This window comes from Lactuca saligna, chromosome 5 (assembly GCF_052625555.1).
Source record: "Lactuca saligna cultivar CGN05327 chromosome 5, ASM5262555v1, whole genome shotgun sequence".
NCBI classification, from domain to species: domain Eukaryota; kingdom Viridiplantae; phylum Streptophyta; class Magnoliopsida; order Asterales; family Asteraceae; genus Lactuca; species Lactuca saligna.
The window spans coordinates 236,127,775-236,137,400 of record NC_136421.1 but is presented as its reverse complement, the minus strand read 5'-3'; positions in this window follow the sequence as shown (position 1 = coordinate 236,137,400).

Sequence of the window (9,626 nt, the reverse complement as noted above, 5' to 3'; positions counted from 1 at the left end):
GATTACCTTGCTTGCTATATAGTAATAACAAAAATTCCTAGCTTGATCTTGACCTTTGAAAGCTTAGTGCCCCAAATGGTGCACCTCTAATGGCTTACAAACACTTATAGCAAGAGGATGAGAGAAGAGATAAGGGATTAATGCAGAAGTTCGGCTACGGTTTCTTCAATGAAGCAGTTACCGAAAATCACATGTACAGGGGTCTTTAAATAGCTGAGGTTGGTAGGGTTTTCAAGTGGAAACCCTAATCTCTTGCTTATGCCCTAAGCAGTCCATGGACCTCCCATTCTAGAAGCCTTGGACGAAACTCTATAGGGCCTCCCTATAGATTTTGTCCACCCCATCAAAGAGGAGTCCAGTAGCCTAGTTTTGCAACTATCAATGATTTGCAAAACAACCCCATTCTTTTAATTAGTTCCTTAAATCCCAAAATTAATTCCAAATTAATTTCTGATTAAATACTAATTAAATAATATGATTTATAATTAATACATTATCCTTATAATATATTAATAAATCATTTATTAACCTCTCTCTCTCCATAAATCATCATGTCAAGTTGGTAAAGTGAAGGCAACGCAAAATTACCATGCTATTATCAAATCAAGTTCATACCAATTATTATTATAGGCTTAGACACCTAATCCAACCGAAAGGACCTTCCTTTTGATTGTCTTGATTGGAAGACCACACTTTGGTTGGTTACTATTAGAATTAATAAGTGATTTAGGTAAGGAGTCTATTAAACATCGTATGAGTTGTTCTTTGTTAATCATGGTTTATCTAATTTGATATCTTGTGGAAACAAGAAAAAAAATTAATCTATTAATTTTAATGTGTATTGGTTTCTTGAAATGATTTTGAATCTTATTATTCGCAACATATTTTTCGATTATAAGATAGAACAAAAAATAGTCCATGTGAAAATTGCTTCTTATTTCACATGGCGTGTAAATACCTGTCAATTATGTTTCATGAAAAAACTCCAATAATGTCTTCCATCCAATCGTGTCCAATTTGACTCCAATACTTCTAAATCAGGTTTTAATGACTTATATTTAAGCAATCAATAACATAGTTACTAACAAAAATTAACATAGCTAATACATCAATTACAAGGATCAACATCATCATTCTCAATTAGAGCTTTAAACTCTAAGAATAATCACTAGTTTGGTTTCTCATCAATGATTTCAACTTACAACACTAGAATCTAATTACAAACCATAACATAACATTAAGTCCACAGTCAATTTTTAATTTAGTAATATAAAAGATAGTATACCATTGTTAAGGCCCAAAAGCTTCATCTAAGGTCATAACTTTATCTTCAACTCAACTGCAAAATTTACTTCAATGATTTGAACATATAGCACTTGAATCTAACTATTGAACACTTGAATCTAACTAATGAATCATAACATTAATTATTTAGTCAAATTAGGATTTAAATGGATCGAGGAGCGATTCATTATTTCTATGGTTAAAAATACCCACCAAAAATTTATATCTACAAGTTTGACCCAAATATTGGATTATCTTCAATTGATTAGACATAGAACACTAGAATATAAATACAAACATGTTACATCAATGAGTTTCACCAATAATTTAAGATTAGTTTATAAATGGATAATTTATCATTGTTGGAGACTCAAAACCTCAAAATAAGTATAAATGAATAACAATATTACCTCGCTTTAATACTTGGATTTGATGCTAGATTTCAGATTGAATCACTACTCTCTTCTTAAATTCAAATTTATGTTGGTGATTTTTGTGTTTATCAACATGTATTAGTATATTTATTAATATTGAGATAAGTTGTCTTCTATTTCACTCACTGAGATTGGAGGTGTAGGGTACACACTCGGATTGATTAATATAAGCTCGAGATACGGGGGTCCAAGGACAACGCTCCTAGGTACGGGGTTGCCAGTGGCATCGCCCCTAGTGGTCGTTCCAGCCATGAATTTTCCCGCCAAAACTCACTTGATGACATCATAATGATGCAGGCGTTGATTATGTCCAATAACTAACTATTTTGTCACAAAATCTGGATGAAACCACAATTTAACTACTTACCCTCTTGCATAAGAACATTTTACATGTTTCAGAAAATGGCTTATATAACATACACTCGAAATCTGTTCATTAAGATTTGATATAACTCTTAATAACACATCAAATAAAGTTATTTTGTGTTTCTCAATTTGAATTAGGCCTGTAATTTGAATATGTTTTATTCTTGAATTACTGAGTTCGTATACCCTAGGCAAAAGGTACGAATTACAAATTTTGAAAAGTGATTCAAACATAGTCCTTGAATCAATCCAAGTAATAAATGTTGATTTCCTAACTTTATAAAATTTTCTCATCTAGTTTCAAGCTCACTTTCCAATTATTTAATTGAACTCATCTAATATTTACTTGAAATCGTCCAAATAAAAAACAAATGGGGAGTTAGGATTTAGGACTTGTAAATTCCAACATATATGTAAAATTGGCCCCCAGTTCCTCATATTCGCAAAATTAACTCTAAATGAGGTTTTGCAATCCTGGTTACAAACGATTAAGTCAAGTTACACTCTAAATGAGGTTTCGCAAAATTCCAACATCATTCTCATTATTGTTATGTTAATGTCCAATCCTGGTTACAAACGATTAAGTCAAGTTACACTCTAAGTTTTGACAGGTCAACTCTTATCTTTAAAAATCTAAAGATTCAATATTAAATTTTCAAATAAATATTTTAATTATTTATTATATTTAATTAATCGAAACTATAATTTAACTTCAAAAGTCGATTGTTACATAAATCCTTGGAGTCAAGTTCAAAACAATATCCAAAGTTGTGATAGAACCAAGAAAGTTAATCCTTACCCCTTAGGTTATACACACACACACACACACACACACACACACACATATATATATATATATATATATATATATATATATATATGTGTGTGTGTGTGTGTGTGTGTGTGGATATACACACACACACACATATATATATAGTAGCCGTTTACCCGTGCTAATCGACGGGTATATAGTTTGTTACGTCAATTATTTACATTCAGAAACATGTTACTTTTAAAGGAATGTAAGTTACTTTTTGACAAATTGTTATCGTTCAGTGTTTAAATGGAATTCAAAAATGTCCCTTTAGAAGTATGTTTCTATTTTAGATTAAAATAGATGTATGCTGATATATTTTGTTAAAAAGTAATATTTAATTATATGATTTGATATACTTAGTTCACTATAAACAATGCTCTGATACCAATCTGTCAGACCTTCAAACCAGAAAGGAGGAAACATTCGGGAGCGGATGACGTCATGTACAGTATCATAACATTTGAATAATAGAGATCAAAGCATTACAACCATCATATTGATATATTATAAGTTCTTACATTGCATTCGAATCGATGTTTGTTTGATATCCAAATACATGTAACATAAATATGTGATGTGACGATGCCACGTCCCATCTTCACAAACCCCTTGTGGGTACCTGTTTACTGATTTCCTGAGAATACAAGTGGTTTTGAAAAAGTGTCAACAATTAAGTTTGTGAGTTCATAAGCATTTTTGTATGAGAAAAATTTGTCATTGTTCCTTGAAAATGATAGTGTGTTCACTCAGAAATTCCACAATTTTCTGTTAAATGTAATGTAGTCTTAAAAACCCTGAGACTGAAATGTATAAGTGTTAATGTACTCTTAAGTAGTGTAATGTAGTTTTAATATTTATAAAACCATTCATATACTTGTTTCCATGAATGTAAGTTGTATTGTATTGGAAAATAGTGTGTTATAGTTGTATTTGTATAAAACCCTTTGAATGTATGTATCTGGAACTACCAATTGTATTGTAAAATAGTGTAATGTAGTTTTATTATTAAATAAAACCTTTTGAAGATATGTTTGCCCCGTAAACCAAATGTCTTGTTAATACTTATTATGAGTGTTTATTATAACCATGCTAACGATTAGTGGCCTGCACGACGTTCTTCAGGCGTCGAAATGGTATGACATTTGTCACCCCAAACATGCCGGTCTAACTGTAGCTAATAGTTTAGGTGCGGGATTGTCAGTCCCGTATAGATCTATACACAAGTGTCACGCTCTCCTTACAAGAAACTTTGGTTATAATTCAGGACTTCAATATGAACTCTGGTAGGTACAATGAAGGTAGTTTCTCACAATCCTGTATTAACCGGTTTACGTCTAATGTAATGAAATTCCCTTTTTCTTGTAAGTGAATGTATTACCCTTCCGTAATAGTTGTATAGTGTAAATATAATTATTCTTTTAAATAATTATCTTTGGGTCCCCAAGGGTAAAATAGCGGGAACGTTTCATAAACTATACTAGGGATGAAAGTGGGTCCAAACCCGAACCGGATGGACCCGGACCCAGAAAACATGATTTTTTAGAAACGGAAACCGGATCGGTATCTAGGAACCGGTTCCGGTTCGGTTCCGGGTAAAGTGGGTCTAGAACCGGAAAACTCGGAAACATCAAAGTGGGTAGGTTGGAACCAGATAAAGTGGGTTTAGAGCCGAAAAACCATGAAAAATATGAATTTTTTGGTAATTACTTACTACTTAATGAGTTGAACTTTAAAAATTTTCATATTCATATCCCGACTTTGGGGGACTATAAATCATTGAATATGAAACCAAAATTAATAAAATTATAGTCTAAAATAATGTAAAAACTCTAAAATACACTCTGAAAAAAACCGCATGCCAATCTGACTTTAAACCAATGAGATATGCATGTGTTAACATTTTCACAGAATAAAAAGTACAAATACAAATAGCTGAAAAGTTAGAAATTTTTAGTTTTGATATCTCGACTTCGAAGGACTGTAAATCATTTAATATTAAACCAAAAATGGCAAAATTAAAATCTAAACTCATGTAAAAAATGTAAACTACAAGTTGGAAAAAATCACATGTTAATCTGACTTAAAACGAATTAGATATGCATGTTCTAGAACTTTCACCGAATACAAAAAAACTGAAAAACTAAAAACTTCCAGCTTTGATATCTCGACTTTGGGGGACAGTAAATCCATGAATATAAAACTAAAAATGAAAAATGTATAATATAAAATTATGTACAAACTCTAAACTACATGTTGTAAAAAACCTCATGTCAATCGGAGTTGAAATGAATGACATATGCATCTTTTAAACGTTTCACAAAAACCGGTTCTGGCCCTAAAAGTGGTTCCAGTCGCTAACACCGATTCCGGTTTTTAGACCCGATTTACCAGGAACCGATGGACCCAAACCTGGATTACCCGAAAGCCGGATAAAGACAATTTTTAAACCCGAAATCGGAACCAATTCTATATATTCTGGTTCTAACGGTTCCGGTTCTTCTTCAATTTCATTCTCAACCATGACTATCTCATCGTCTTTCTCTTCTTCTTCTTCATCTTCCTCCTCTTCTTCTTGTTCTTCTTCGGATTCCTCTTCGGGTTCCTCCTCGGGATCTTCCTTGGGATCCTCTTCGATTTGTTGCTCGGGCTCTACCTCGATCCATCCAGCATTTCCCTGATTGGGAAAATATGTGTCCCCTGGTAGGTGAAATCCTGCAATGTCATCTATACGAGAATAGGGTTGTAAGTAGCATGCAACGGTTGATAATAATAATATTATGCTATAGAAATCATACAAATTTTCCTATAATATTTTGAATGTTTAGATTTGGTCCTTAATGCATTCCTTGTAGGGTCAAGTTAGGTTATTAGATTTGTTGCCCACCATGACTATCCCCTAGTATACGTAAATCACTCCTCGGACACATATAGTTGATCAGGCTATATCCCTCCTAGACTTGATTCACATATACCAAGGCATACTCATGGTGCACAACTCCTCTTCTTTTAATTTATGTTCTTCTAGTTATGACACTATGCGAGTATGTAATACATGTAGGTTAAACCGGAAAACTATTTATTTTCTAAAAGTATTCCCCGTTAAAATGTTTTAAAATCAGAGACTTTCAGTCCCAAATGTGTTTATAGTTTGTATATCATATGTGGTTTGATATACTTAATTCACTATAAACCGTGCTCTGATACCAATCAGTCACACACCCAAACCAAGGATGGCGGAAACGTCCGGGGGTGGAGGACTTCATGTATAGTATCATAACCACAATTGCAATAGTAATTTAAGCAAACACAACCAACATATATATAATTGAAAGAGTTACATCATTTTATGAATTACATGTTTCCAAATCAATTACAATATGCTGAGAAAACATGAAATGTTGATGCCTTAACATCTCATCCTCAAAATGCACTTTGATACCTCTTTAGTGATTTCCTGAGAATACAAGTTGTTTAAAAAAGTGTCAACACAAAGGTTGGTGAGTTCATAAGCTTTTGTTTTCAAACTTGATAAAAGTCTTTCTCTTGTAAATGTCATGTTTGTTTTAGAAAAATCCAATATTTTCCTTAAAATGTGTAATGTAGTCTTATATCCAAAGACCAAAATGTATAACTAACCTCTTTTACTAATAGAAAATGATATGTGTTTAAATCGACATAAACGCATTTGAATTAAATGAAATTCCCGTAAATTCTTATGTTTGTTAATACTTTCTGTGAGTTTATTATAACCATGATACGACCTAGTTGGCCTGAAACGACGTTCTTCAGGTGTCGGAATTGTTTATGACATTTGTCACCCCAGACCCGCCGGTCTAACTGTTGCATGCAGTTAAGGTGTGGGTTTGTCAAACCCAATACAGATCTATATACAACTATCACGCTCTCCATCCAAGAGACTCTGGTTACAATACAAAACTTAATGGAAGATGTGAATCGAATGTATCACAAAGCTATTAACGAATTTACGTGTAATGTAATAAAAATACCTCTTTGTATAAATGTACCCTTTTTGTATGAGAGTGTTATGTATCGTATTATAAACTATACCTATTATAGTTTAACAAAACAAGGGTAGTAGTGGTATTGTACGTAAACTATATTTGACATAGTTTATTCAAATGTTTGTATGAAATGGATGTACTTTGATTATAACAATTTGTTATCCTTTGTATATGTATCAAAATCCAATAATTAACTCATGCATGTCTATATACTAAGGTAAAATGTCACTCATTTGCAATAACATACATGCACATAAAGATATACACCTTGCTCAGCATGTTACAAAGTAATAATAGATTGTTAGCATTTTTCTGTTAGTAACAGCTTCGATCACTGTTATTATAAAATTTATAAAAACTTCATAACAGATCCAAATCAGAATCCGTAGATTCTGAGAGTTTGAAAAATGAGTCTAGTTTGTTTATAAATTTTCACATGATTTTTAGTGACCTCCAACTTAAGTGAAAACGTCCATAAACACAGACTGGTCCAGTTTGGTTCTTGAAGTGATAGGCAGTTTTGTAAAAATCACCATAAATTGTAGAAAAATCGTGTGGAAATGTTCAAGTAGTCATTTTAAAGCTAAAAACTTGAACTACTTACACCTTGTACAGTTTTGAAAATTAAAATGTTTTAGTTGACCAAAACAGTCCGTGAATGAAGTCCAACTTTTCTGATGTAAGCTGTTAGAAGTATTTGGTTGTGTTCTTAGTGATTTTAACTTGTATTCCCCTCCCCCCCCCCCCCCCCCCCCTAAAACTTAATAAAATAAGAAATTTTAGGGTTATGAGCTCACCTTGAATGATTTTGGTGGATGGATGTTGGAGAAGAGAAGTGTTCAACTCAAGAACACTTGAAGGATTACTTTGAAGATTCATGAATCTAACACAATAATGATGGAGTTTGTGTAAGCATTCAATGATTTGAGTAAAATGAAGTGTAATCATCACAAGGAGGATGAATTATACTTACCAAGAGTGTAAGAAAGCTTGATGATAAGCCTTGAGTCTCAAATTCTTAGAGAGAGAAAGTGAGAGAAAGTTGTGTTTGATCTTTTGGTAAGATAAGAGAAATGAGTGAAATGAGGAGAGTAGAGTGATGTTCCAGCTCTAATAATGTGGGAAAATGGTTATAAATGATGAAAAACTACATTGACAAGACCTGGGAATGGTGGAAGAAAAATGACTGGTCATGAAGTAGGTGTGAGGGGTTGCTTGTATCATAAGCTAAAGATAAGTCAACACTCCACCCCCTTGTACTTCACCCACTAAATATTGGATAATATTGGCATTAAAAACGTGATTAATTATGTATTTTGGGTCTTCATTTGTTAAAATAAAGTTTTGGGTGAAAATCCTGCGTTAAATTGATGAAAAACGGGCTTAAATTGCTAAAAATATTGAAAATCGGGCAAAAACTGCCAAAATCCGAAATTCAGGGCCGGAGGTTCGGTCCTAGTCATTAGAACCGAGAGGTGGGAAAGAGACCGGGAGGAGGGGATGAGGAACCGAGAGCGCGAGGAGAAGAACAGAAGCGAGGCTCGGTTGTGCTTGAGGACCAAAAGTGCGACGGCGGAAGGAAGAGCGAGGTTCGGTCTCGGTCCTTGGCGGGTTCGGCTTCCGGCTTGAGGGGTCTCGGTTTCGGTATCAGGAGGTTTCGGTTCTTCCCAGTTTAGTCCAAGAGGCTTCGTCTCTTCCTAGTTTCTATTTCTGGGTCTCGGTTTCGGCTGTTGGGTCTCGGTTTTGGCTATTGGGGCTCGGTTTCGGTTCTAAGGTTTCGGTTGCTAAGAGGTTTCAGCCTCTAAGAGGAGTTTTGGTTCCTTAAGGCTGTTTTACTCGTTTTAACCTCGTTTCAATCCGTTTTTGACCCGGTTAAGGGTCGAAATGACTCGAATGACTTCAAAAAGTTACGGGAACTTTTGAGAGAGAATTGGAGAGATTTGTGAGAGATTTCAAATAGAAAGGGGTATAGTGAAAACGATTGAGAGAGGTTTCGTTTATGACCCTTTTGAGTGTCTGGCTTTGCAATGAGAGGAACGTAAACCCCGTTAAGCCCTGTTTTAAGGTCCTACACACTCCTGATGAGTGTGCAATAGTGTTTTATCGCTTTGGTTCAATGTTTAGCATTTTTACGGCTATGGAAATTCAAACATACGAATTTTCCAATGATGTTTTCTCATTAAAATAGTGAGTTGTTTAGTAAATACACATTGTAAACCCTAATGTTCAAGGGCTAATTGGGTCGTCCGGTTTGACTTGTTGACTTGGACCTGACCCGAAATTGACTATTGTCACATCATCCCCCCGTTAGAGGGAATTTCATTCCGAAATTTACGTTTTGGCTGGGATTTCAAGAGTTTGGGAAAAGATGCTGGTATTTTTGTTTCATTTGATCTTCCCGTTCCCAGGTGAAATCAGGTCCTCGTTTAGCGTTCCATTGGACCTTCACGATGGGAATACGACTTTGTTTTGTTCTTTTGATCTCCTGATCCATGATCTCAACTGGTTCCTCCATGAAGTGGAGATTTTCGTTAACTTCGATTTCGTCGAGTGGTCCCCTCACAAAGGGTTCGAGTAGGGCTAAGCATATCCAGCATGCTCGGAGCATAAGACCGAAAGATGATATTAGTTTTAGTAGTTAGATTAGTTTTCTGAAACTTGTAACAAAGTAAATGTAATTGACTTTTGGTGATTAAATAATAA